At 47.8% G+C, this 27,403-nt stretch overlaps 1 protein-coding gene across 9 annotated transcripts in view; it reads right to left on the bottom strand.

Moving 5' to 3' along the window:
- Positions 1 to 27,403, bottom strand: part of FRMD4A (FERM domain containing 4A) — a 346,642-nt gene that overhangs the window by 125,167 nt on the left and 194,072 nt on the right. Inside the window, exon 1 of one of the 9 annotated variants that reach the window (XM_068670004.1) lies at positions 5,394 to 5,470. The exons of the other annotated variants lie outside the window; for them this stretch is intronic. The gene's annotated coding sequence lies outside the window, so the exon portion shown is untranslated. Of the gene's footprint in view, positions 1 to 5,393; positions 5,471 to 27,403 lie in introns of those variants that run through there. 9 annotated transcript variants of the gene reach the window in all.

Genomic DNA, 27,403 nt, shown 5'->3' with positions numbered 1-27,403 from the left:
CTAATGCACGTAGCAATCGATTATTACTATTTTTCCCAAAGATGTTAGAATGTCTGTTAAGCTCTCCTACATCTGACTTTTAATTCCTTGTAAGTATACATATATCTATATTTTTGGTACAGCTTCGCACTTCAAACGTGGCATATTTTCAGCAAACTGTTCCAGATATCACTCATTTGTGCACGCAGACAGGGTGGTAATTACATGAGAGCATCCAAGTCTCCTGGGAAAACATTTGTAGGAGGCTTAGTTTAGTTATGGAAGAGAACAGAGAGATTTATTTGTTACTGAAACTTGTGAGATTTGCTGCAGAAAATATATATATAAAAAAAAATCAATGTAGGTTCATAGGAAAATGACCGAAGTGACCCAAGGCACTAGAAAGCAGTAGTATGCATGAAATATTTTTAAAGGACAAATTAAGATTTAAGGCTTAAAGTGTCCTTTTAGTGCTTATTGAGTCTCTTGTACTTACTGTATCAACCACTACTTCGAGGTGTGAGCGGTGATTGCCCGGATCAATCGAGCCAAGGCACTGGGCTGTGCATCACTCAGCTGTTCTGTAGCAGAGCGGGTCAATAGACTGCACTAAACAGTGTTATATATAATACATAATGGAAAACACACTTGCAAAAGTCATTCCAAGCATGAAAAAAAAATACTAATCTGTACACATAATTGCCTTTTTTTTTTTTTTTTTTTTTTTTCTTTTTTGCTTTGAATAACACTGTGAGAACTGATATGCTTCCAGTGCAAGACCATGTCACCAAGTCGTTTCCAGCCATGGCTTCTCAGCAGCCTTGGCAAACATCAGATTCTCCAAACCAGGGCTACAGAAAAGGGACATCTCCCATGGACATGGGTGGGGGCATCTCCCCAAACATCTCCTGCACACCTGGCTGGGTGCTGCATCCATCCTGCCTTCCCCTGTCCTGACAGCTCCCAGCGCTGAGCTTGCTGAGGACCACTTTGGGCTCAAGAACCCCTAGGACACACTGCCTGCACTTTTACACTCCCATTCATCTTCTGAGTGATTCCAGGATTTTGCATCACCTGTGCTGGGAGTGCTTTGCCTGTTAGTGCAGAAAAACTCTAGGGACAGAGGGCAAGAGTTAGAAACGGGTCCTTTCTGCATGAAGACACCCACGGAATAATAAATATGGTCATCCTGTAATCTATGAGAGAGAGGAACCAGGAATAAACCTCTCTACCTGAGCTTTTCTCCCAGGTGCCTCTGCCTTTTAAGAGCAGGGGAAGGATGCTCTGTTCTGGAAGAAAACACAGCAGCTCTTTAATACTGTGCAGAATCGATGAAGAAGAGCTGAGATGAAGAGGGAACAGCCTGATGCAATGTCTGCAAACTCAGCGGCTGGACCCAATACCCCAGAGCCCAGCTCTCTGAGGATGCGATGCCCGTTTTGGAGCAGCTTTCTGCCATGTAGGCAATTGGCAGTGCTGGCAAGGGGACACCAGGGAAGAGAGGACACCGCCCGGTACCTCTGCATTTACAAATCACCCCCAGATTCTCTGTTGGTGTCCCAGGAGCATTTCAGAAAGCGTTTCCTGGGGTGCAGTGCAGATTTTTTATTTATTTAAAAATTTCCACCCCACTTTTTAAGTCTTTCCAGTTCAGAGTAGCGAGAGGCTGTGGAAATTGCCTTGGCAAGCTGTTTGTTTTCCAGCGTGTTTCTACCCTGTGCTGGTTGTGTGTGCGTGCGTGAGGCAGGCCCTGCATCTCATTAGGCATCCCCTAAATCATCCGTGTCCCCCTGAGAGCACATTTCACTGGGAAACGCCAGCGCCCGGGCTCTCCCACGGCACACAAACACACGTGGCAGCCACGTGCTGTGATGATGGGCACCTCCAAAAAACCCAGCGGACAGCCAGGAGAGAGACCTTCCACACAGAGAAAGGACAAAACCAAGCTTTAAATATGGGAAGAGCTCGATCCACATCCTCCTCCCTAGGAGGGGTGCAAATTTCAGCTGCAGATTTTGTGCTGGCTCTTGGAGCTGCTCAGCTGGGGTGGTGGCTTTCCATCCTACATAAATTTCCTGGTGTGGAAGTAGCAGGGTCATTCTCCCGCAGCTCCCCCATCCACAAAGCAGTTGCTGGTGGCACCTGGTACAAAATATTTTGTCTCAGACGGACGGGATGCCAACAGTGCCGCGGTGTGTGTGGGGCGGCTGCAGCCGCACTGGATCCCACGCGGTCAGGAAACCCAAACAAAGCCAGATTTATTTTGGTTGGGAGAGCTGGGAACTTCTAAGAAGGAAAAAAAAATAATCCAGCCACAGAGCCTGAGCCTTGCAGGTTGGCAAGCCCAACAGCCATTGTTGAGACGTTGTGTGTTACACGTGGATGTGTACACACACAGGATTTCTGCTCGCCAAAATGGAAGTTTTGACCTCTTGCTTTTGGTTTGCAGCTTTCTAGGAGATTTTTAGTCATCCCTTTTAAACTGAGTTTAAGTAAAAAGGCTCATCTCACCTCACCACCGCAAGGACTTTTCTAGAGATTACTACACTGAGTCACATCACATCCCAGCAGTGCAGACAGAGGGTGGAAAAGGCATTTTGCTACCCTCACCAAAAGCAGGGATGCAGTGGGAAAGATACCTACACCAGGCTCTTCTGCTCCCTGTCTTAACAGGCAGCCTGTTGGAGCCAGGGAAAAAACCTCCAGGCTCCATTGACCCATGAGCAGGTGGGCTGCAAAGGTGGCTTGGAACAGAGGGAGGCAAATCTTTGTTACTCATCCACATAGAAGTGCTTCCAGAAGCTTGGAGCTGATCGAAATTCTGGCTGGGACCTCCTCTCAGTATCTGACTGGAGAGGAAACCAGTAAAAGTCATTTTGGCCCCCTAATGGCATTCATCTCCCAGAAGCCAGGGACTCCAACTCACTCCGCAGCTTTGGAAAATCATTTGTGGTTTTCTAGGAAGCGGGACATACTGAGATTTATAGCGGTGCTGAGGATTAAGTTGTTAAAAACCTGGGAGAATGAGAAATAGCAAGGGGCGTTATCAGCTGCCGTTGTCCCCAAGGCCACACAGGACAATCTGCTGCTGACTTAGGGAGCTGAATTGCCTGAGAGAGGCTGGGGCAGCCTGGGCTTTGGAGCTGGAGGAGGCTGGAAAGCAATTCAGCTGCTGCTTAACCTGGCCAGAGTGTGCTGAGCAGGAGACACTGCTAAGCCCTAAACCTGGTTGGGATGGGATAAAAAACCTCCTACAGCCCTGTGGGACTCACACCTCCATCGCCCGGCCCTTCCTTCTCCTTCACTCCCCTGCCAGGCTGGGTCTCCAGACTCCAGACACTCTGCTGCTCCTCTCAAGTTCTCCCTAACACAACTTTTTTCCCCCAAATCCATACCATGCAGTGGTGCTTTTGCTGTCCTTTAAGCCACACGCAGACCTTCTGCAGTTACTCAGACCCTCAGCAATAGCAGCAGCAAGGGGAATGTGGATGACTGTGGTAACCTGTGACTGTGTGGGATGAGACCCCATGACTTGGGATGTCCTTCCTGGGCTTATGATCACAGTAACAGCACCCAGCCCGCTGTCTGAAGCCTGGATTTTGGTGGAATATGCCACGATCCCTTCAGGAGATCCTCCTTGCACCATGCAATGCTGCAGTGCTGTATGGCCCTGAGTGACACAGCGCTGTGACCATGAGCATCACCAAATATTGCCTCGCACTGCCAGTGCAATAATCGGTGCAAATATACAACAGGACCTGCAAATATACAACAACAGGATTACCTGGCACTGTCTGCCAGGAGAAATGGGAAAATAAGGGCTCTCCCTGCTGCAGCACAAGACACATCCCTGCCTGACACCAGCGCTCGTGGCCCTGGATAAGGGGAGCCAAAGGCAAGAGCACCCCCACAGCCTGAGGACATCCCCCCAAGGCTTTCCTGCAGAACCAAACCCTGAAGCTGCTCTCGGGTTAAGGTTAAGGTTAGCACACACGCACACACAGAAACAGAGTTTGCTTTATCTGGCAGGGACAAACCCCAAACAACTCCCACGCACCGAGGCCAGTGCCTCAGCTGCTACAGATCAGCTTAAAACCTCCTTAAAATATTCCTTGGTGCATAATTTTGGAAGTTAAGGGTAAGTTGTACCAGAAAGGTCAGCACAAGCAGGCAGGCAGGCTGGTGGACCGCTGCCTGGCCAGGGTCAGCATCGGGGTTCAAGGAGAAAGGGGCTCAGTGTGATAGTTTCAGCTCCACCAAGACCTCTTTGGTGCCTGGCAGACAGGAAAAATGCCGCAGACACCCACACCAGCGATATCCCCCTCCATGCATGGACAGGAGATGCTCTTCAGAGCCTGGGGACGGAGGCAGAGGGGGTGGATGGGGACACCCCGGTGTCCAGCTGCACAGTGCAGGGCTGAGATTTCAGCCGGGCTCCATAGAGCCACCGCGTGCGCTGCGCGGGCACCACACCCCCTTCCCGGCAGAAAGGGCGAGGGGGCCGGGGTTTTGTTCAGGATGAGGCTGAAAAACCCCGAACCGAACCGATCAGCCGGGAGGAGGTCAGATTTCCCCGCGACCTGGCTTGCCTGGGGAGGAGATTTCCCTGCTCGCTCCCGCGTCTGCGTGCGCCGTGTGGCTAAACCGCTGCCAGGGCTATTATTAGAAACAATTGTCTCCCCTGCAAATTTTACATCGGGGCTGGAAACAACTTTTCTCATGCCCTCCCCGGCAGCCAGTGGGCTAACAATGCGGCCGAGAAAGCCTCCTTCAGCAGAGCATGTCTGTGGGGCGTGCGGATACACCCCACGGGCACCGCTCGCCAGCACGGCTATTTATTTGTCTTCTCTCACCCTGGATCCGCAGCAACTTTTCTGCCCCAATTTAGCCAAAGGTGCATGGGGGAAGGGAAAATCAAGCCGGGGGTTAACCCCTTGGGAAGCTCCCCCCCACACACACACACAGCTCGGCATTAAACTTGCTGCAGCCATTTGGGAAGGGAAGGAGCAGTCCATCTTAGCGGGGACAAGCATCCAGATTGAGGGGGGGGGGAATCACACATCAGCCCTTCTCCCCCCCACCCTCTCCTTCCCTCCGCTGCAAAAATAAATAATAAAAATACACAACAAACCCACACCCAAAACCCGGTCACCCAGCTCTCCGTTACTCGCCCACCAAATTCAAGGCTGAATTTTATTTTATTTTATTTTACTCTATTTTTTTTTTAATTATTTTTGGAGGGGGGAGGAAAAAGGAGAAGGAAACGAAGCGGCAGAGCAGAGCTGCCCACATTTCTCTCCGCTTCAGATAAATGGAGGGAGGGGGCGTGGAGCCACTCACACACTGCGGCTGGGCTTCCCGGCGGGATGGAGGGGACCCTGGGGCCACCCCACTGCAGACAAAGACCCCGTTACCTTCTCCCTGTCCCTCGGTAGCTCCTCAGCTCCGCTCCAGAGGCGAGAGCATCCCGCTGCGGCAGTGTCGGAGGCCGCGGCGCTACCGCCTCGCATCCATCTCCCGCACCTCCTTGGCGTTTTGGCGGCCCTGCCACTCCTTTCTGCTGCCCTCCAGGGGGTCTTCGGCCTCCCTAAGAGTGGGGCGATGGGGAACCCATTCGCCCCATGCTCCTCTCTGCGATGCCGCAGCCCGCTTTCCCTTTCCTTTTCCCCGCTCGCCGGCCTCCAGCTCCCGGCTCCCGCACGGCCGCCGCCGCGCTGTGAGGTTGGAGCTGGAGAGAGAGAAGGAGGAGGAGGAGGAGGAGGGGGAGGAAGGAGGAGGAAGGCGGGAGGAGGGCAGCGAGCAGCAGTTGGCGCTGGGTCATGTGGAACAGATGAACCCGGCTCGGGCCTGCCGACATCTGGGCTCCCCCTCGCTTCGGGGAGGAGGAGGATGGCGGGATGAAGGGCTGCGAGGAGGAAGGGTGCAGGGGTGGGGGCATTCACACCCCCCTCATGTCTCCTAAAACCCATGCGTGGACACTTTGTGATGATGGGGGGGGGTGCTGCGAGCATCCACACAGCCCCAGCAGGGAGGAAGAGGAGGGTGAGGAGGGCAGTGAGGTGCGAGGGTGGCCACAGGGCTGGGGGCTTCCACCCTCTCCTGGAGATTTCCCCCTGCCCCCAGCTGAGCTGAGGTGCAGCTTGCGATGCTGTGAAAGCACTCGGAGCAGTGGGAGGATGCTACCCGGCTGTAAAGCATCTTTACAACCTCACGAGCAGTGGCCCTGGCGCAAGGATATTGCTATTAAATAAAGAAATCAGTCAAAACAGACTGCAGGTAAGCAAAAAACTGCTGGTTTGTTGGTTTATGGGGAACACAGCAAGAAGCACCCGCACCACAATGCCTGTGGTTATGGCTCTGACTTGCTACCACTTCTTTGCCCCCACCCCCCCCAGCATTTTCTTTCTGGGTTTGGGGTTATTTTCACAAGATAAAACTCTCAAGTTGCCATCGTGCCATGCTCTGGCATGGGGATGGCCCCAAATTGGTCTGCTCTGGGAGGGGGTGGGGAGGTGAGCCCTCTCCTTCATTTTTTAGTCAATGAGAAATGGGAATTTTTCTCTTTGCCCTGTAGGAGGTTCCGCTACCACCAGCATGGTGGTAGTGGGTGGGCTGGGCATCTGATTTTAGCTGGGCCATTCCACAAGATCACAGAATCATTAAGGCTGGAAAAGCCCTCTAAGATCACCTGGTCCAACCACCCCCCTACCACCACTGTCACCCACCAAACCATGTCCCCAAGCACCACGTCCAACCTCTCCTCGAACACCCCCAGGGACGGTGACTCCACCACCTCCCTGGGCAACCCGTCCCAGTGCCTGACTGCTCTTTCTGAGCAGAAATGTCTCCTCATTGCCAACCTGAACCTCCCCTGGCACAACTTGAGGCCATTCCCTCTGGTCCTATCACTGGTTACCTGTGAGAAGAGGCTGACCCCCAGCTCCCCACACCTTCTTCTTGGGTAGTTGCAGAGAGCAATAAGGTCTGCCCTGAGCCTCCTCCATACCAAACACCCCCAGCTCCCTCAGCTGCTCCTCACAGGACTTGTGCTCCAGGCCCTTCACCAGCCTCGTAGCCCTGCTCTGGACATGCTCCAGGGCCTCGATGCCCTTCTGGTACTGAGGGGCCCAAAGCTGAGCACTCGAGGTGTGGCCTCACCAGAGCAGAGTAAAGGGAGATGATCACCAATGATTCGCCCCAGCTTGGTGCCATCTGCAAACTTACTGAGGGTGCACTCAATTCCCTCATCCAAGCCTTCAATAAGGATATTAAAGAGGATGGGCCCCAACACATGCCCCAGGGGAACAGCACCGGTGACCGGTCGCCAGCTGGATTTCACCCCATAAATGACAGAGATGCCACAAGCCTGCACATCCCCTCCTCTGCAACAGCCTCGGGGGGCTGCAAAGTGCTTTTGGGTGCAAATACCAAAAACCTGAGCACCAATACAGTTCTCTGTCCTTTCTTTAAGGGCACAGACACTAGAAAATAGAGATGGATTTGCAGGCACAGACAGGGCCCCCTGTCCAGCTCACTCCACCCGAAGGCTGGCTCTGGTTAAGGGGCTAAATGTAGAGGTAGCTCTGACCTCTGGCTGCTGAGGGACAAGAGCAAGTGTCTGAGGTGGCCTGGCTCTGCTCTGGAGGCCATCTGAGGTCAGGACACCATGGTAGGAGGCAGCAAAGTTGCCTGTCTCTGCCCCAGGAAAATCAGGGGGCCAGGGGTATATTGCAAGGGTAAAGCTACGTCCTGGTGGGGTTTGCTGGGCACATCCAGTTCGGGTCTGGATCGGTCCAAGAAGTACCCACGAAGGGCAAACCAACAAAACACAAACTTCCAAACATCCAGGAATTTTAATCCTATAATTTCAGGCAGGGGCAAAACTTAAAGCTGCCTGCTGAATTCGGTTTTGCTCTTTTCCTTCAGCTGAGGTCACAGCAAATCTCCAACCGGTTCCATCAGCAGCAGCAGTAGCAAAGAAGCACCTGTGAGCCTGGCCCCCAGCTGTGGTTCAACCCAGATCCTGACCCCTGGTTAGTACCAGGGATGAAAAACCCACATTCCCAACCTGCCTCTCACTAAAACTGAAGGCAAAGCTGCTTCAAAGGAGCGCTCACCATGCGGGTGCCTGCCTGTGCTTGCTGCGGTGCAGGAATAAGCCAGGGCCCTGGGCTTTGCCCTTGGGGTGGGCAGATCCTTCGAGCAGCAGGGCCCCAAAGGCAATTCCCCCACCCGTCACTGCATGGCACACGTCCTCCTCCCCTACACACCCTGCCCTGGCAGGATCTGCCCCCAAACCTGGAGCAGGGCCAGGGCATGGTGCAGCCCATGCAGCTGGTGGGGAAAGAGCTCACCTGGAGGATTAAAGAGGCTGCAAGAGATTGGAAGCCTCTAATTGGGAACTAATTTGTTTCATGCATAGTAGTAAAACCTGGAAAGCACAGCTCGCTCTGCCCAGAATTGCAATTTTCACATTTCAGTGCAGGTGTGGGGAGTTTCATCAGATTTGGCTCGGAATTACAGGCTCTGAGCAACAGACCAGCCTCTCCCTTCGACACAAAGCCTGGATAAGCAGGTATGAGTTTTGGACAAGTCTGGAGGCAGCCAGAAAGCATCCCTTCTGATGGGATGAGGAGAGCTGGTGTTACGGTGGGGTCGTCTACTGGAGGTGCCCAAAGAGCATCCCACCACTGTGAGGCTCTGACGGATACACCAACATCTTTGACCTGGGTCACAGACCAATTTCATGTTTCCTTAATCCTCTAATTCATGATGAAGCATTTGTAATAAAATAAATTACCGCTGTGAGTGAAGATATTATCCTCTGGCTACCTGATGGAGCTAACAAAGAGCCTTGAACTGGGGCCAGTTTGTTATAATGTGGAAGGATGGTGGAGCATTGTTTCTGCCAAGTGTTCATCACAAAAGCCTAACCAGAAAAAGGTTGTTTTCTCCTGGAACAGGCCAAGAAACTTGCTTTGGATCTTGTCTTTGGTTCATTGCACACCTCCTTCCCAAAGACACCCTGGGGCCTTTGAGTAGAGAGGAACATTGCAATGAATGCGGGGCTCACTGTTGGCTCAGCAAAACAGCTGCTGAAGCTCACACCAGCCTGATTAAAGCCTGCAGGGCAGCTACACTGCAGTGCAGGGACAGCACCTTGTGCCACCCAGACTCTCCTCTCCCCTTCTTCCTCTCCCAGACACACGTGCTACAATTCAGATTTCCTCAACAGCATCTTTTCAGGAAAAAAAAACAAAACACACACACACAAAAAACAAACCACACAACAAGCACCATTCACCCCATGCACGTTCCACTCTAAACCTAGTTATAATTCAGCAGTGGTAGCAGGAGTACTTTTCTTCAAGGAGGTTCCACAATTTCACAAGGTCTCAGGAGCTGTCAATACCCAAACAATACGACCCAGTAACAAACATTTAGTCTGAAGGCAGCAGAGCTGCAGTCGCTGCGATGATTAGAAGCAGGCAATAGCTGCCTCTCTTCCAAGCTGCTTGTATCATGGCAAGACCCAAAAAGACAACAGTAACCCAAATATTTAACTTTGACATACGCAGAGGGAAGCCTCCAGCAAGCAGCTGCCTGTGAGCCAAAACAACAACCCGCTGATTTCTTTTTGTTGGTTCCTGATAAGCCAGGAAGAAACACCGTGGCCTTGTGCTGGAGAGCCACTGCTGACAATTCACTTCCACTCTCTTTAGCAAAGATTAAAGCACCAAAATGCTTTACAGAGAACGTGGGGATAGGACCGCGGGTGCCATCAGAATGTGCGAGCTGTTACATGAACATTTCTCATGTTTTCGGAAAAGCTTAATGAATATTGTCTATCCTGGAGCTGCATTAATTAGCACTAACGAGTTGGAGGAGACGTCTTGTCACCGAGCAGTGTTCACACTTACACGGCGATTTGCATCCGTAAGCGGTGCAGCGCGTTGCAGGAGTCAGTGCCGTTCCCCCGTATGGCACATCAGAGACCCCTAGGAGGTGAGGGAAGGCTTTCAAAGAACATTTAGGATATGCTGAAGGTATCTAACTGCCAGGCTTCCCGTGGGAGGTGTTTAAGGGCCTAACTCCCATCGATTGCCCAACCTGCAGTTTTTGAGTGGCAGCAAAAGATTCTGAAAAGTTCTGAAATTTAAAAAGCAACAACACGGCCCTAAGTGACTTAGGACCTGAAAAGCATTTTCAGAGCTGATATAAGCACATGAATCTCACTGTGAATCAATGAAGCTGGCTTATTCTCCCTATCAAGTGGCATCCAGCCCTAGAAAATGAAGATTAGTCTTAGAGTTAATTCATGCAGTTCCTCTGAAATTCTTGGTATAGCAAGCTCTTGTCTGCCCATGGGCCATGATATAGGTGGGATGGAGAAGAAGCTACTGTCCTCCCCTCTGTCCAGCTAAGACAATTTATATCCTCCATGCAGCAAATGTACCTTGACAAAGGGAAGAAGAAACTGGGCTGATGTGACCCATCTGGCCACCCAAGCCACTGAGCTGCTCTCATCCACTTCCATGGACCATGGCCAGCGAGAGCAAGATGAAGAGCTGTGTGTGCCACTACCGAAACTGTCCCCATTGCTTCATTTTTCCTTCTAAGTCAGACTGGGATGAACAATGTCCTTGAGATACATGCTGAGAGTTTTGGAAACCAGGTGGAGACCATGGTGGATGGATCTCGTTCAGAAATGTAAAATGCCATCACTCAGGAGCAAGACTTGACTCGTATAACTGGAAGAGCAATGCCAACTGTCACAGCACAGCACACTTCAGACTGGGAATATCTCCAAGGTTGCTGTGTGGACCACGAGATGTTTCTAATTAAGCCTTTCACTGAAGCGCTTCGCTTCGGAGATGAACCATGGGTGTTATTTCCCATGCCATACTTTCATTAATTTCCAGCACAATCCCTTAAGTAATTGGGGCACAAGAGGAGGGAGGGAATGGGAGAAGCAGGACTTTAGCTTTGGACAAAATAAGCCTCTAGGGCATCTGATTAATTTTCACACAGGCTTAAAGGATCTGGAGAGCTGAAGAGGGAAGAAAGCAGACCTTGACGTTCCCAAAGAGCCAATGCAACAAATCCCCATTCATTAGGCAAAGAAAGTGCATGCCGGCAGGATGTTGAGCTATTAGACAGCAAATGAAGCTGAGCTGGCCCATCTATAACCTTCTGCCTTCGTGAGGCAGCCAGAATGGATGGTGGGGACAATTCCAGCTGGTTGGTGCTATGACCCATGGGGTCACAAATCCTGCCTGCTGCCTCCAGCCCGGGGCTGGCACAAGAGGGACACGAGTCACGTGGAAGTCACCCGTGTCCCAGTTAGCTCCGGGTAATCCTGGCCTCTAAGAGGCCAAACAAAACAAGCAGCTGAAATGTGAATAAAAGGGAATAAAGATGACTTAGGGATGCTGCCAGCCCTCCCTGGGTGATCCATGCCTCACTGGGGTGATGCCAGAGGAAGGGGGATTCTTGTTGTCCCCAGCTCTTACACCAGTGATGTGGTACAGAAAGAAATAAAATGCCACTAATAAGAGGAAACCTCATTCCTACAAAGGCTAGTGGGCCACTTCCATGTTTGTGAGGGAACCACTGAGTAAATGGCAAAGGAGAAAATGGCAAGAACCTGAGAATAAGCATGAAGAAAGGTGAGGTTCTGCTCCCCACCTTTTCCTCAGATGTCACAGTGCTGGTGAAAGCCTCCCAGGAGCCTTCTCGGATGACAAAAAGCAGCAGAGGTAATTGTGAAGGACATAAAATGAGTCAGCGGAGTGCTCTGAGCCCAGAAACATGCCTTCTGAAAGCAAAATCTCCATGTAGCTCTTGGATGGGGCTGCATAACAAAGCAGTTTCTTGTACGGAAGAGGAAAACAAACTAATTCTTATTTTATTTGGCTATTGTACCCTTTGTATTTACCGTGATATCAGATAAGAAGAATATTTTTGTAGTTTTACACTGCCTTCCACTGAGGATCGCAAAACATACACATGTTGGAAAAGCTTTGTATTTCAAAAGGTGCCTCATTTTGAAGAAATCCCGAGGACACTCCAAAATGGCATTGAATTAATTATTGACAGAATTTGCTAAATAAATACATGAAAAAATATATCAAAAGACGGTTAGACAATGCTTTCTAGACAGCGTCAAAAAAGCCTCATGGGGACTTCAAATGCCTTGAAATGAAAGAACCTCAGCTACTCTACTTTCTTATGTGAAATATTTTTCCAGCCACCATACTCAAAAAAAGGATCAATATTAAAGTGACACAGCCAAATGACAATCTTAGCAATTGAAAAAAAAATGTGCTGCAAGCTTGCTTGCCAATTTCTATTACTTTTCAGGCATACTGCTTTGTTTCTTAAAATGTTTTTCTCTCATCCATCGCTTGCCCTCAAAACAGCACCAGAGAGGCCTCCTGACTATCGTAGGAAATAGCTGCTGTAGCCAAAGCTGATGTAGGTGTTAGCAGGGGGTAGCCTAATTTCAGATGCAGTTGTGATTTTTAAGGTAACCTTTTCTCCTTATTGAAAGTTTTCGCTGTCTCTGAGGCAAGATCATTACCTAGGTTGAACAGATGGGAACACGGAGGCATAGAGAGATCAATTTACCTGGGTAAGGTCCCATACCAAATCAGAGAGAAATCTGGAAATAAATCACATACCTTGTGACACCGAAGCCTTTGTGCAAACTCAAGGTCCTTCTTTTCCCCCCAGCTAATGAATTAGGGATTAACAAAGGCTGTTCCATTTCTTTCAGTTTAATCGGTGATTTCTACTTCACACTTTGGTTTGCTTTGGCTTTTTTTTTTTTTTTTTTTTAATCTTTATGAGGCAATCCTTGCAAAGAGAGGAAGCAAACAGAAAATAAATCTCTGAGCAAGTAAGCCCTCATGTCATAAAAGAGCAATGAACGGATCTCATTTGCCAGAAAATATTTATCTGACCAATAATGTTTGCATGTAGGCCCAGTCAATTGCTTTAATAGCAAGCGCTCAAAGTATATTTAATATGAAAACATTTAAATGGGCTGAGCATCTTCTAAATAAACATAGAAATAGTCATAATTGTGCTCTGCTAAAGCCAAAGGCTCAGTGTTACTTGATTTATTGTTTAACTTGAGTCTAATTGCTGTGTATCCGACGTCGCTGGGAGCATGGACTTCTATGGCTCATCCGACCACAATTTCCTTTTCATTACTGAAGCATACCAGGAATAAAACCCAGCTCTCCTGATACCCTGTCCAGGGCGGTCACCACAAGACTATTAACCCTCAGCTAAGGCGATTGAAGCACTTGATTAATTCCCTCCATAAAGGTTGCTCATTTCCCCTCCATAAGCAGTGGTCTGGTTTCTGAGCACCCCGTGGTCTGCCCATTTTGCTCCTCAAAAAAATCTCTGCAAAGGTTCAGGTTGGAAATGAGGAGACATTTCTTCTCAGAAAGAGCAGTCAGGCATTGGAACGGGTTGCTCTCCTGCTCTCTTTTACAGGAAGAGATGGAGGTGCCTGTCTCCAGACAGTGTGCTGATTCCTAAAAAGTTAGTGTTAAATAGCTAATACCCACGTTGGGTATAGATCTGACCTGGCCAACACTACCCGAGGGCTAGGATTTGCAGGCAGGATGTTGGAGGTGCACCAAAGCACCTTTTCCCCTTGCCAACTTTCTCTCCCAGAAGCAGAGAGCAGAAGACACTTGGTCTCTAAAGACTGATCAACCCCGTCAGCTGCTCAATTACCACTAAAAACACAGTTTGGTGACCACTATAAATGTAGTTGCTGCAACTCTACAATGTCATTGCAGTCTTTGGGCTACAACAAACCAGGTGTGTGTGGTTTTTGGATGGGGAATGATGGGTTTGTGATGAGGTCTGTTCTCCCCCACCCATTTCTCAGTGACATTTTGCCTCTCACCATCCTATCCTCGTCTACAACACGCGTTTGATCATAGCACACTTGCCTGTCTCTTGGGAGTGCTGTGAATTACAGCTCATTAAACCTTGAGAAGTGAATATAGACTTTAGCATAACACATAAGTCAACACTTGCTAAGCTGATATTTCTTGCTCCTTGGGCTTGCTGTATTTCAGAAAAAGGGAGAAATTATTTTCAGATTAGCTATAGTGGCGTATGTCACTGGCCAGATAGGATACATGGCAATTAAGCTACACAACAAACAAAATAATGTTTGGCTTTTGGCTTTGCAGGAATGCTATGATGCTGACTCCAATCTTTGTTTATAACATTTTGAGTACATTTAAAACATTTTCAGATTAAGTGTGTTGAGAGGGTTGTTATTAAAGCGATTCAGCCGGCTTGTGTGCAGACATGGTTGGCTAGAGACATACTTCTGGGTACAACAAGGCTCCTGGATTAGAGAAATGCTGATTTCCCCATTTCCTAGCTCGCCCACATTCACTTCTTCCCCTCACCTTGCTTCCAGAGGCAGCTGCCTTTCTGCTGTGGCAGTGACCTGGTTCAGGGGTGCCAAATCTCATGATACATTCACCTGAAAACCTGCTCTTCTGGACTGCTTCCAGTAGGTGAAGGAGAAGAGAGACCAACTCTATGCTTTTTAATTAATTTTGTTGTTTTAGGGCTTTATACTTTTTGATCATTAGCACTTTTAAAAATGGAGTTTGCTTTGCTGGTTAGAGTGAAAGAATTAATTTGACACATTGGCTTACTTTTTTTTTTTATTTTATTTTTTTACTGTCTGGTGATGCACACTTGCATATAGGAGACCCTCTCGTAGTCCATTTTATAATACCAGCAATCACTTTTCACATAGGTTCACTTATTCTTGGTTCATGAAAGACTATTGTGTTTGGTGGGTTCAAAAAGTTCAGCTGCCAGCTTCGCATGAGGCAAGGACTGAAATAAATGGGAACTAAATGAGAGGAAAATGGACAAAGCCAACAGTTAAAAGATAGCAACTCCTGTACAGGAGGGAAAAAAAGAAAAGAAAAGAAAAAAAAAGTTGTTAATTAAAGCTTTTTCTCCATAATTTGCCTGGAAACACAGAATGAAAAGCTGACCTGGGTGGTCTTGTTTCAAAGGACATAAAGATGTTTGCTTTGTGGAATTCCTGCAGGAATAGGCAGAAGTTCTTTTCCTGTCCCAAGTGGGAGAAAGGAGTCAAGTGTGGAAACAAGCGTTGGGAGGCAGGGAGATGTACAGAAAGACAGGAAAAATGCTGCCTGTAAAACTCATCCTAGAATTGACAGTATTGACATCAATCAAAAGGGCGAGCAGTCAATGAGTTTTGTGCTGCTGATGGTGGCCCAGCTTGGGGACAAGACTGGGTGTGTACCAAGCACAAAATAAGACAGTTTTCCAGCACTGAGATTACACTTGCAGAGCACCCTCCATGCTCTGCATCCCACACCACAGCAGCAAGCAGTATAATTGCAATGCTGATATATTAATGGGATCAGCCCCAGGACAGGATGAGCATGCTGGGGGCTGCTACTCATACTGGGGCGCCAGCCACCCAGCTGGGCACGAGCACAGAGAGATGTCATCCCAAGGAATGACTCATATTTAATCCAAAATTTAGCCCAAATTTGGGCCAGAAACCCAAGACAAGCCTTGGGCAATGCAGGACCAAGGAACCAGGTGCTGCCACCACTGCTGCGAGCCCAGACCAGAGACCAAAGGATGGGGACAACCCAGCTTAGCTTGTCAACTCAAGAGGATTGGGAAAACTTATCCAGTAACAAAATGCTGCCGGTATTGTCACTCTGAGAACTAATTTAAAGGGAAAAAGCTGCCTGTGCCTCCCAGTGCCCTATTTGTACATAGGTCTTCCCCTAAATTGTAATCACCATTTTCCTCCTCCTTCCTCTTTACGGCTATTATTATCATTACTGGAATTATTGCTGTACAAACAGAGTGTCTTTCCATGTGAGACGACAAAGTTACAGTTTCACTCCTAGATGGCAGTATAAATTATTACGCAGGCTACCCTATAATCTTTGGTCATGTTGTACGGCACAGTAATTGATTCCCAAGTCACTAAAGCTAACTAACCTGACTGTAAATCTAATGCATGAGCAGTGTTTGCTATTAAAAAGTCAACATCTACAATAGTTACTACACTGCAATTACTGGGAAAATGTTGATTTGCTCTAGGCTTGAGGCAAGGGATAATTGTAGACTCTCTTGAGACCTTGAGTGTGATCATTGGTGGTGAACAGGGGTGTTTCTCTGGGGGTGGTCACGTAGTGTGTGTCCCTGCACACTCACACCCAGAGCCTCATAGCATCACCATCCTTGTCAAACACAGCCACCAACGCTGGGATGGGTGCTTCCAAATGCATGTGGTCAAAATCAATAATAAACCCTCTAGCACACAAATTCAGATTTTGTACTGTTACAGATCTTTGTGGCTTCATTAAAGTGCAAATATTGCATTGATACACCTGATGGAAACCTGCTGCTTTCTACTCCCACTTAGGCAGTAGAGTCAAGAAATCCAGTGGCCTCTGAATTCAGGCCCCGTGGTTAGATCCTACCTAGAAAAATGAATATATTTCATATTTAGGTTTCTAATTTAAGGGCCATACATTGGCTATTTGCAAAGCATGCTTATGTTTATGCTTTGTAGATGGAGAGAAACTGGGGGAGCATGCAGTAGCCAATTCTTTGCTCTTCAGCCACAGTGGAGAAGCTCTGGGCACCAGGACTTGGCTGGTCTGTGTCCTGGTGGCTTTCCGTGGCACCACGAGGATGAGGAGAAGGCTACAAGGCTGCTGAGTTTCCCCACAAAGAGGATAGCGAATGTCAAGGCCATTCCGCTCATCTCAAGGCAGGAAAGCACAACCCGTTAGAGGAGCTGATTTCAATAGCAGGTTTCCAAGTACTTTATGTAGGGCTGTGCAAAATATCTGGAGGGAAATCTGGAAGTCATTCCCTTTCATGGCTTTCACTAGAAGTTCCTTTTTCCTGCTGATTTCCCCTTGCAAAGCAACAAGAAAGCCCAAGCAAATAAACAAGGCAATCCATAGGAAATACCCCATTTCCCTCTAATTTTTTACTCCCCCTAAAAAAAAAATAATCCTTAAACCATTGGACGGCTGAACAAGGCTTGCTGCTTATGACAAAGAAAAATGAGAATCTGCCACCCACTTTGACATAAAATTGACTCTTTTTTTTTTTGCTAAACTAGTGAAGACAACTGATTTCTACATTACCAAGTGACCAGGGACAAAATGACATAAATTATGGCGAAGGGTTGTAAATGTCATTTTTATACACTCCCTGGCAGAAACAGCGAATAATAATCATAATAAAAAAACGCTTAGGAAGAGCGATTCATTTGACCCTACAGCTGAACGCTAATGAGCTCGGGTGCCAAAGCCAGCATCCTGCTGCGGTTAGCACGGCATGGGCACGCTGCTTCGGCCACATCTCCCAAACCCTGGCACCTGAAGGTGGGCATTCAAAATGAGCCTGATGAGCAGGAGAAAAGTTGGAGGAAAGGAAGAGAAAAAAGAGGGTGGTGAAAAAAGAAAAACAAACAACACAAAAAAAGAAAGCCAGATGTAAGGGAATAGTTTTTTAAATGAGTCCGTTTAGCGGTGCCTGTATTGCAGCCGAGCATCATTTTAATGGTGTGGCTGCTCGTACATCATCGTGCTAACGAGGTAATGAGTAACTAGGTGCCTGTGTGTTACGCGACGCTTTATTTCCACCGAACAACCTGAATCCTAAAATGTTTGAAAAGCAAAAACAAACAGCTGGGAATGGTGGTGAGGGAGGGAGAGCACTCAGAGCAGTCCCCTGGGCCGGCGGCAGGGTTTTGCCGGGCTCCTTGCTCGGCTGACACATGAGCTGGGCTTAGCTCAGCTCCTGCAGAGAGGAGGAGGAAGAGGCCCCTGCCCTATCTCGGCCCCCAGCTTGCTTGGGAAACAAAAGAAAAAGCAGCCTGCCTTTACCACCGATTACCCTGCAACAGGCTGGGGCTGCACAGAGCCCCGCCACCTGCCTCCTGCACACCAAAAATCCCCCAAAACTGTCCAATCTGCAGCAGGATCAATGCCCAAGGAGATGGGTGCTCGCAGCGGGACCAAAATGTTAAATACCTCCAGCGTGCTCATTTATTTATGACTTCTTCAGCCTACAGTAACTACAAGCAATAATTGGACTGTGCTCGGCGGAGCTGGATTGATTTGCTACTTAATAATAAAACCGGGCCCTCCGTTGATAATGGCATCCCTAGAAACCAGGAGGCCGGGTTAAAAAATGCATTCAAGGCACAATGCTAACCCCAAGAGCTCACGTGGCTCCCCATGCAGAGCAGGACCCTTGCCAGATGCAAATTTTGTACTGGTGACTGTTAAAACATGCTCTTTGTGGCCTCCCGGGCCTTTGACAGAATATTTACCAACTTTGGCATTGCTGCTGCTTAGCATTTTGACAAAAGATGACCAAACACAGCTCCTTTTTTTTTTTTTTTTTTTCCTTAGCTCATGGTTTTCTGAAGGTTGTGGCTCACCCCTGGTGCAATCTGCAGCGGCCGCCGGTTGCCTCAGAGTGAAAAGTGGCATTTAGAGTTAATTAGAGAGCAGCTCGGGGAGCCAGACAGCCCCAAGCCCCTTCTTTATCTGCAGCCAGCGGAGCCTAAAGGGATGCAAATATCACAAACCTGGCCCCCACCGTGCAGTGCTCTGCAGAGAGACTTTTGTGCATGCATGGATGTTCTTCCAGAGCTGCTCCTTGCAGCATCCTCGGGGCATCCCAGCATCCTGAAGGGATGATACCTGGGACAACTATGCCTCAAATCACTCCAAAAAAACACTTGAAACTGCTTTGCATTGGGACAGGCTTCAGGAAAGCCAAGAGGAGCAATTGGTTGCTCAACACATAAGTTAGGGACAAAATCAGCTTTAAGGTGCCACCTCCCCTTGAAGATTGCCCAACCTCATGTGCAAATAAGAAAAAAGCCAAGTGCTTGAGGCGTGCACACTAAAGGAGACAAGAATATGATGGGAATGAGAGCATCGTCCACCTCATGCTTGCCTCCATGCCTGCTGCTCTGGGCAAAAGCACACACTTGGAAATGCCCAGGACCTCTGTGCCATCCATTGTCCTGCACCTGCAAAATGCTTTGAGCAGTCCCAGCCCCACAGCCATGTCACATGGGATCCACATCTGGTGCCTTTACACTCGGCTGGACCGAGGTATGTGGTGTAGTAAAATCAAAATGCAGCCATCACGTAGGTAATGACCCATGCTGAGGCTGTGGCTGTGCTCGGTGCCACGGCTGCAAGGGACTGTCGGTGGAGGAGAGGCTGTCAGAAACGCTTTGCAGGAGCACGAGGTTGGGGAACGTGTGCGCTTCTCTTCCTATTACGTGATTTTGAAAAGATGCCTCGCTCTTGTAATTGGCTTATCATTATAATGATGTAATTATGGTTTATAATTATCCATGGATAATTATAAAAGAAAGAGGGGGGTGAAAGCGGGACTCCAGCTGAATTTGGTGGGTTTTCATTTGGAAAGTCTCAGTTCTGCCCTAGTCCAGTCTCATGGTTGCACCGACCTGGAGGCGGCTCCTTATTGCAGGGCAGTTACAGAGATGGGAGACCCAACATTTTTTGAGTGTTGGAATTGGCTTTTTTTATTATTATTATTATTATTATTATTATTAGTCATCATCATAATCATTTTTATTATTTTTTTTCCTACTTGGATGGGAATCTTCATTTTCAGCACAAGAAACAATGCCCTAACTCAGAACCCACCTTCCCCTCCTTGGATTTACACACACACTCAACTCAGTTTGCTGCAAGAAGAGTGGCAGTTTGCTTCTTGTTCTGTGGACCAGTTTCTCATCTATATGCATATGTAAATGGGTAAATTTGATGTATTTTTTGCTCTAATGATGCATACATCCGAGTGAAAACCAGTGGCTGGCTGTGTCAAAGCAAATTTGAAAGCAATCCTGAAGCTGCTGTGCTTTACGTACATCACAGTCTCATCAGCCCTTATGCACCAGAGATGGATGGGGTTGCCCAGCTGTGACAGATTGTATTTTGGTCATTTAAAGTTGTAGGACAGCTCCTTCCGTGCCCTAGACATCGTTAAATGGAAGAGAGTAATGCAAAATGGACAGTGATGGGGGACAAGTCCTTCCTGGTGAGCACCCAGAAGAGAGTGGAGAAGGAGAGCGGGGGGGAAATTCCTCCAGCCCCATCACTTTGGTGTCCCCTGCAGTGGGTGGGAGACACCTACTCTCTTTCCAGGGTTTAGGGAACCATGTGTGAGTGGGCTCTCCTTCCCTGTCAACTCTCAGTTACCCTCAGGGCTGGGGGAGTAAAGGAGAAGCGTCCCCAGATGATGCATGGATCTTCTGCTGTGCACCACCTTTCCTCAGCTTTGGTGGCCAAAGGGGAAGGAGATGGGGAGGTTGTGCAAGAAGGCAGTCTCAGCAGAGAAAACACAGGCAAAGGCTCACGTCTCATTATCCAAGACTGTGGGCAAAGTGAAAAAACAGTCCTACCACTAAATCTCCTAGTTTGAGGGAATTAAAGCAATGCCCAAATCATGACATGGCTATACGTCCTGGTGGGGCAAAGTCTGATCCAGCCTTGAGCTCAGCAGGACTCTCTCGAGCAGCTATCTTCACCTTGCATTTTACCTTTGGAAATCTTAGAATCATAGAATTATTAAGATTGGGAAAGACCTCCAAGATCATCTGGTCCAACCATCATTGTCTGGTCCAACCACCAAACTCATCACAGTTGCTATGAAAATGAGATTCTCTTGGTCTGCACAAAGCAGACTCTTCCATGGAGAATGATCTGAACAGCATGAATCTATCCTCCTTTTGCTGTGCCTGTAATGAGCCCAGCTTTTCCACAAATCTCCATCTCTGAACACCTGGCACGGGGGAGCTGGGTGGTAGAAACTCCCATAGTGTGAGCCAAGAGCTGCTTTATTCTGCAGATTTGAATATTTTGAAATATTTTAGATTTTATACGTGCTCTTTCAGCTGATGCAGATTATATATTATCTTCACATAAATGTGTATATTCTTATTCTTACCCTTTTATAAGGAAACGTAATTTATTCTTATTCTCCGCACAGGAAATGAGCTTCCTGAAACCACAGCTACAGGGCTCAATTTTTCGGCTCAGGTGGCAAACCCAGTGATATCAGCGGGGACAACGGATGCGACGCGTCACGTTGGCCATGTGGATGGCCATCCCAACAGGGGCGCCAGCTGCATCGTTACGATACCCTCTGGCAGTGGCTCAGCAGCTGTAAGAGTGTTCAGGATTAGTAATAAATTAAAAACATCCTGTGAACGTTGTTGCAGGATATGATTAATTTTCACATGTGCCAATACCACGGCGAGTCAGACCCTCTGCTAGCATAACGCTGATGAATTCTTGACTGTGGGACTTGTTGTGGTATGTGCTTGCTCGAGACTCCCAGCCAGTTTGCCCATATCAGCATATATTATACTGGCTCCTGCATTCAAGGTCAGATCCTGGAGAAATTAGCAATTTATGGCAAGGAAAAGTTTGCCTTGCAGCAATGGATGGAGATTAATATGAGTTGCTTTGCATGTTAAGCACTGCATTTCAGGAAAACATATGAGATTTGCAGATCTGGGGAAAAAATTCCCAGGTTCTTTTCTGTTTTCAGGATTTCTGTTTTTCTACATTTTATTTTATTTTATTTTAATGAGAAACCTTTAGGACGAAGACTTGATTTGGTCACTGTTGCACTAAAACCCATCCTCCCCCTGTCTTCCGGCACAGGGAGCACAATTTTCCTGCCATGAGGAATTGCAAAACTAGAGGGGATCATTCAGAACCAGAAGAGAATCCAAAATGTTAAAACATGAGAAACTTTCTCAAAATGGCATGGCCTATCACATCTAGGTCTTAATCAGCATTGTTGGGAAAGATTTTAGGATTCCTTGCATCTCCTGAGCTTTTGGAGATAATTGCAACACCCGCCCTATGTTGCTTTCCTTCTGATGCAAAACCAGGAGAGTCTTTGCCAAGCTGCGATGTATGAACAGAGTCTAGACAAAGGCCTTGCAAGATGATGATGTGCAGAATAAAAAAGAGCTTCCAGATCTGAGGACCCCCTGCTGGATTATAACCTGCAGCATATTTCCAGGTGTTTTGAAAGCCTCAAAGTTTGAAGTTTCCATGTCAGAGAGTAACAAGGCAACAGCTGGGGGTGGGCTGGCTTCTCCCCAGGTCAGAAGTCACTGCCCTGGGTCATTGGCAGGAGTGTGCTCCATGGGGCTGGGGGCTCAGGACCCCACTCATCTCCTTCCTTCCTGACTTGCTCCATGCTAGGAGATGGGAATTACTGAGTGCCCTCGGTCAAAGGGAGCTTGCATGGGTCCAAGCCACAAACCCATGAGCCAGAAGAGACCGCAGTGGGCAGAACCACTAGACAAATTTTGGGACTGAAGTATGTTTCGAAACACAACATCCATTGCAACATGGGAGAGTGTGGGGAGTGCTGGCTCCTCGGCTCTGCTCTTCACCCTGGTGCCTGTTCCCACACCCCATGGAAGCAGCTGACCTGACCCAGTTCTCCCTCAGCACACTGCAAACCCACTGCTGTAATGCACATTTACCCCAGGGCAACCAAAGACAGAATTCAACCTTTTAACCTTTCCCATTTCCCATCCCACCGTCCTTTCCCTGGACTTACTTCAGCCCTGCAAGGGGAATGGGATGGATACAGCCCACTGTGGCTGAAACATCCTGGATAGGAAAGAAATTCCTCATCTCCCTCCATGGACACTTGTCTCCCGCAGCACGATCACCCACCTCTCATTTCAGAAAGAAGTAAAAAGATAAAAAGCCATTTCTGGAGAGCTATGGGGTGGAAAACCCAATCTTTGAGGAGCAACTTGCCTAGGCAGCGTTCAGGCTGTGTTTTCCTGGTGCTTGGGAGGAGCAGGTCTTGCGATGACACAGTTGTGTCCCCGCTGAACTGTTGGCCTTTGCAGCTTTTGGGTTTCCTGGTAACTTATTGAGAAGGGCCCTGTTCGCTCAGCCGTGTTTACCCAGCTGCCGGAGCCTCATTGGGGCTGCCAAGCACGGGGGCCAGATGTAGCATCAGGGATTGTGGGACAGAGAAAAGCAAAAAGTTCAAGGAGAAATAAGTTCAAGGAGGATAAAAACCCAGGAAGAAATCCTGTGTTTACTATGGGATAGCCACGTGTATGAGGTCCCTCATCCCTTGGTGGGAGCGAGGACATATTCCAGGTGGGGTCGGTGTGCTCAGTGGCCATGCATTTTGTTTTAGGACAAAATCTGGGGAAGAAACCTGCTGGAGACCCTACCAAATATGTAATTTCTCTGTACTCAGGTGATTTAGATTTTAGTGACTGAATGACAGTATTGGGGTTAGAAATCCCAGCCAGTGTTTGGCAGAGGATCTCTGATGAAGTCAGGGAAGTGACACCCATCTAAACCCCCTGAGATCCACCTCAGCTTGCCTGGCGTACAAATATTGAATGCTTGTTTGCAAGTGAGGGGCTGCCTATCAATGGTGCAGCTTCTAGCCCAGGTCCAGGAGAGGTCTGAGTGTCCTTTCCCTGGGACAGCTTTCCCTGGGCAAGAGGAAGGGAACACTGCCACAACCTCAAGGCCAACACTAATGCTGTTCCCATCCCTAACCCTAACCCAACCCAAACCTGATGTGTACGTCCCCTCCTGTCTGTTCACACACGGCCCCAGCTCTTTCCATCCCAGCTGTAACTCATGAAACAATTAAAGCTGTGTGCCAGGGCTGCTTTCCCTTTGAGGGTTGGTGGCATGAGGGCTCTCAGGGTTTGCTGCCTCCCCCGAGCTGCAGATCCGTCCCCAGCCACGGAGCCACCTCTGCACCCACACACAAAGACCAAGTGGAGCCTTTTAGCTCCCACTCCAGAATATACATAAAGGGACTCCAGTGAGGAGCAGGAATAAAACCCATCGTAACCCCAGCAGCTTGGATTGTGAGTAAATCAGTACAGGGAAATCCCACAGATGTGGATTTATTTACTGTGCTTTATGCAATCCCAGCCTTGCCAAAAGGTGACAGAATTCCCATCTCAGTGCTGGGCTCATCTCAGAGAGCTGGGGAGAGAGGCAAATGCCAGCAATGTACAGTAACGGCTTTCTCTTAGAAGAGGGACTAAGGAAGAGGAGCAGTAACAATAATAAAACAGGACAAAGACACACACTCAGCCCCTAAGGCTTATAGAAAACAGCTTAGCCTTCAATAAGCAATTCTTTGAAAAGAAATTAATGGGAAAGGTTACAAGCCCTCTCTTGAGCAGAGCCCATCAGGCTGCTCTTTCACATTGTTACTGCGAGTGGAACAAGGCCTTGGCATTTATTTCTTTTCATTTTGGGTGCCCTGAAAGGCTGTGTTACTCACTGGACTTTGTGTTTTTTCCTATCCTCTCTGCACAATGCACTGAGAAATTCTTCCTGCGTGATTCAGCGAGGGATTTGAGCTAAGCCTAACCTGAACACCCCAAAGGGCAATGAAAACAGGGCTGTCTGCTGGACTGGGAGCCCCATCTCACCCAACCTGGGTCCTCCTCCCAAGAACGAAGCCAGGAAAAAGCAGGAAAAAGTCAGGGCTGCCCAAAGAGCACTGTGCCTTTGCCCACAGAAGGCAATAATGTGGTAATAGTGGAAGGGAAATAAGGTTAAAGACAGGGTGGGGACATGAACCCCACATTTTGCAAAGTCTTTTTGAAAGCAGGGTCCCTATGTAGCCATGCTCAGTCACTAGGTGGTACTGTGCATCGCAGCTTCATGCCTGTGTCTAATTCCTTGCTGCTGTGTTTGTGCATCCTCCCTGCTAGAGGTTTTGCTGGTAAATGTTGTGCTTTGAGAGAGGGAGCCTCTTGTCCACGTCCTCTGGTGTGCTTCCCACGCAGGAAGGCTGAAGGCAATAAAAACCCTTCTGACTCAGCTAACGTGCAGTGCTGGTGTCTGATTTGAGTTTGTGCTGTCAAACAACACACGTTTAATGCTGCCTTGCTGAGCCTTTTGGTGACACCTTTTGGCTCCAGATTCTCAGGCTCGTGAAAGGAAAGAAAAATCCAAACAAAACAGGGATAGTTAAAAAAAAAAAAGAAAAGAGGATAAGGAAGAGGAAAAGAAAAAAGAAAAAAGAAAAAGGAAAAGGAAAAGAAAAAGAAAAAGAAAAAGAAAAAGAAAAAGAAAAAGAAAAAGAAAAAGAAAAAGAAAAAGAAAAAGAAAAAGAAAAAGAAAAAGAAAAAGAAAAAGAAAAAGAAAAAGAAAGAAAAAGAAAAAGAAAAAGAAAAAGAAAAAGAAAAAGAAAAAGAAAAAGAAAAAGAAAAAGAAAAAGAAAAAGAAAAAGAAAAAGAAAAAGAAAAAGAAAAAGAAAAAGAAAAAGAAAAAGAACAAAGAAAAAGAAAAAGAACAAAGAAAAAGAAAAAGAAAAAGCAGATGTGTGAATCTTTTTGTAATGAAACCTTTAGCTCTTTGAGAGATCTTTTATCAGTTCTACCACAACCTGGGAAAGGGCAACAGAGAGGTTGGTTGGATTTTCTTTGTGTTTCCTCAGCTTTCTGGCAACAATCCAAATTAAATTAAAGGGGCTCAAAAAAAACTGGAAAGGGTGATTTTGATGCCTTGTGCTGGTGAGCCTGAGCAGCCCAGGGCTGTTCACTGAGGGCTGTCCTGCCTCAGCACAGTGTCACGTCATGTCCCACACCTCTCCCTGCTGCCACCACGGGTGTCTGGAGCCTCTCCCAGTGCCCAGAGCTGGAAGTCAGCAAGCCAACACGGCTTTCCTCCTCCTCTCAAAGTCTTCAAGCAGAAGATGCTACATGCCACCAGCCAGCACCACCAGAAATATTTGTATCCCCTAGGGTGAAGAGGGTGAAAGGGGTTGAAGGCCAAGGTGAACACCAAGAAGGGTTGTTATGCTCCTGATATAGATATAGACAATAGTTCCCAATCCTACCTCCATTTACATGTATATGGTCTCAACCCCATAGAGCAACTTTCACTTCTACCAGCCCATGATGTCGAAATCTCTCTCGTCTGTAAGACCTGAGCCCATGACACAGTCTGCATTGCCCATGTGAGCTGTGCTGCCTCACATTAAGGTATCTGTTATGCTTACTGCAGCAGATATAAAAGTTTACTGTGTTATAAACTCAGACCATCCCAAACCAGATCTGAACAAGCAGAGGAAACACCAGCGTGCAGGTGGTAGAGAACATACAAGATCCTAATATCTTACAGCCCCCCTGGTGAAGCTGGGTGAAGAGCCTACAGTATCCTCATTTTGTGCCAGGACAATGGACCCAAGGCACATCTCACCCGTCAAACTAAAAGCATTGCTCATTTCTGCATTTTCCCTCCTCCCTCCAAAATGAAGCAGCTTACCCACCACTTCCCATCTACCCCCCGAAAAGACTCATCCAGTCCAAAACAGCCCCAGAAAAAGTGCTGATCTCAGGCCCAGCTATCTCCCAACCTGTCTCCAGACTTCCCGCTGCTGTGATGTTACCAATTAAAAATTCCCTTTATTTTCCTGGCTACAAAGCTGTCAAATGATTTGTGATCCTGCAGATTTCCCAAACTGCCAAACGACCCAGTAAAATCCTTGCAGGTTATTATTATTATTATTATTTTTCCTGAGGGCATTTCAATTTGCATGGAGACCTTCTGGGTATTTTGATGTAAAAAGAGAGTGTATTGTGGGTGATCTAATTTAGGGCAGTGATGACTAAGATGGGAATCTTCTTCAAAGTGTCGTGTGCTCCACAGCTGCCGGAGCACAATGCTCCATCAGCTGCACCCTCTCCTAGGGCTCACCACGGACACGTGAAGCTGCACTTGGCATCCTAAGTGGCGTTTGGCTTTTGCCTCGGTGGAGCTGTGAGCAGTGTCATCTTTAAAAATGCAAATCGCAATAAAATTGCAAAGCAATACACTTTAATTTGCTTATGAATAAGAGGTAGGCTGGGTAGAGGGGTGCAATTCTGGGCAAGAAGAGAGAGCAAAAAATACACAAAAAGAAGGGGAGAAGCAGCAGATAGGAGGGAAGCAAGTTGGCTGATTCTGTAAGAAGGCAGGTACGGGGTATTTCTAGGGCAGTGGAGCTCTTCAAGGTCACAGGCTGGTCAATACTTCGGGTTTATCCCCCTGTCCAGGTCTCATACCAGCTACTGAAATGGAGTCTGCTTGCACCAGGTGCTCTCTTTACATCACCAAAGCAAATAATGTCTGAGAATGAAAGAGGGTCTGTGAATAGAAAGCTTTGGAGAAGACCTTTCCTTCAAAAAAAACTTGGAGAAAATCCCAAGAAGCCATCCTGATGTACTCATTCCTAAAACACAGCCTTTGCTCAAGACACAGGAGCAAATGTACCGCTGAGAAATACTATGGTT

This window comes from Anas acuta, chromosome 1 (assembly GCF_963932015.1).
Source record: "Anas acuta chromosome 1, bAnaAcu1.1, whole genome shotgun sequence".
NCBI lineage: Eukaryota > Metazoa > Chordata > Aves > Anseriformes > Anatidae > Anas > Anas acuta.
The sequence above is the reverse complement of the archived record's forward strand: the minus strand, read 5'-3'. Positions and strand labels throughout refer to the sequence as shown.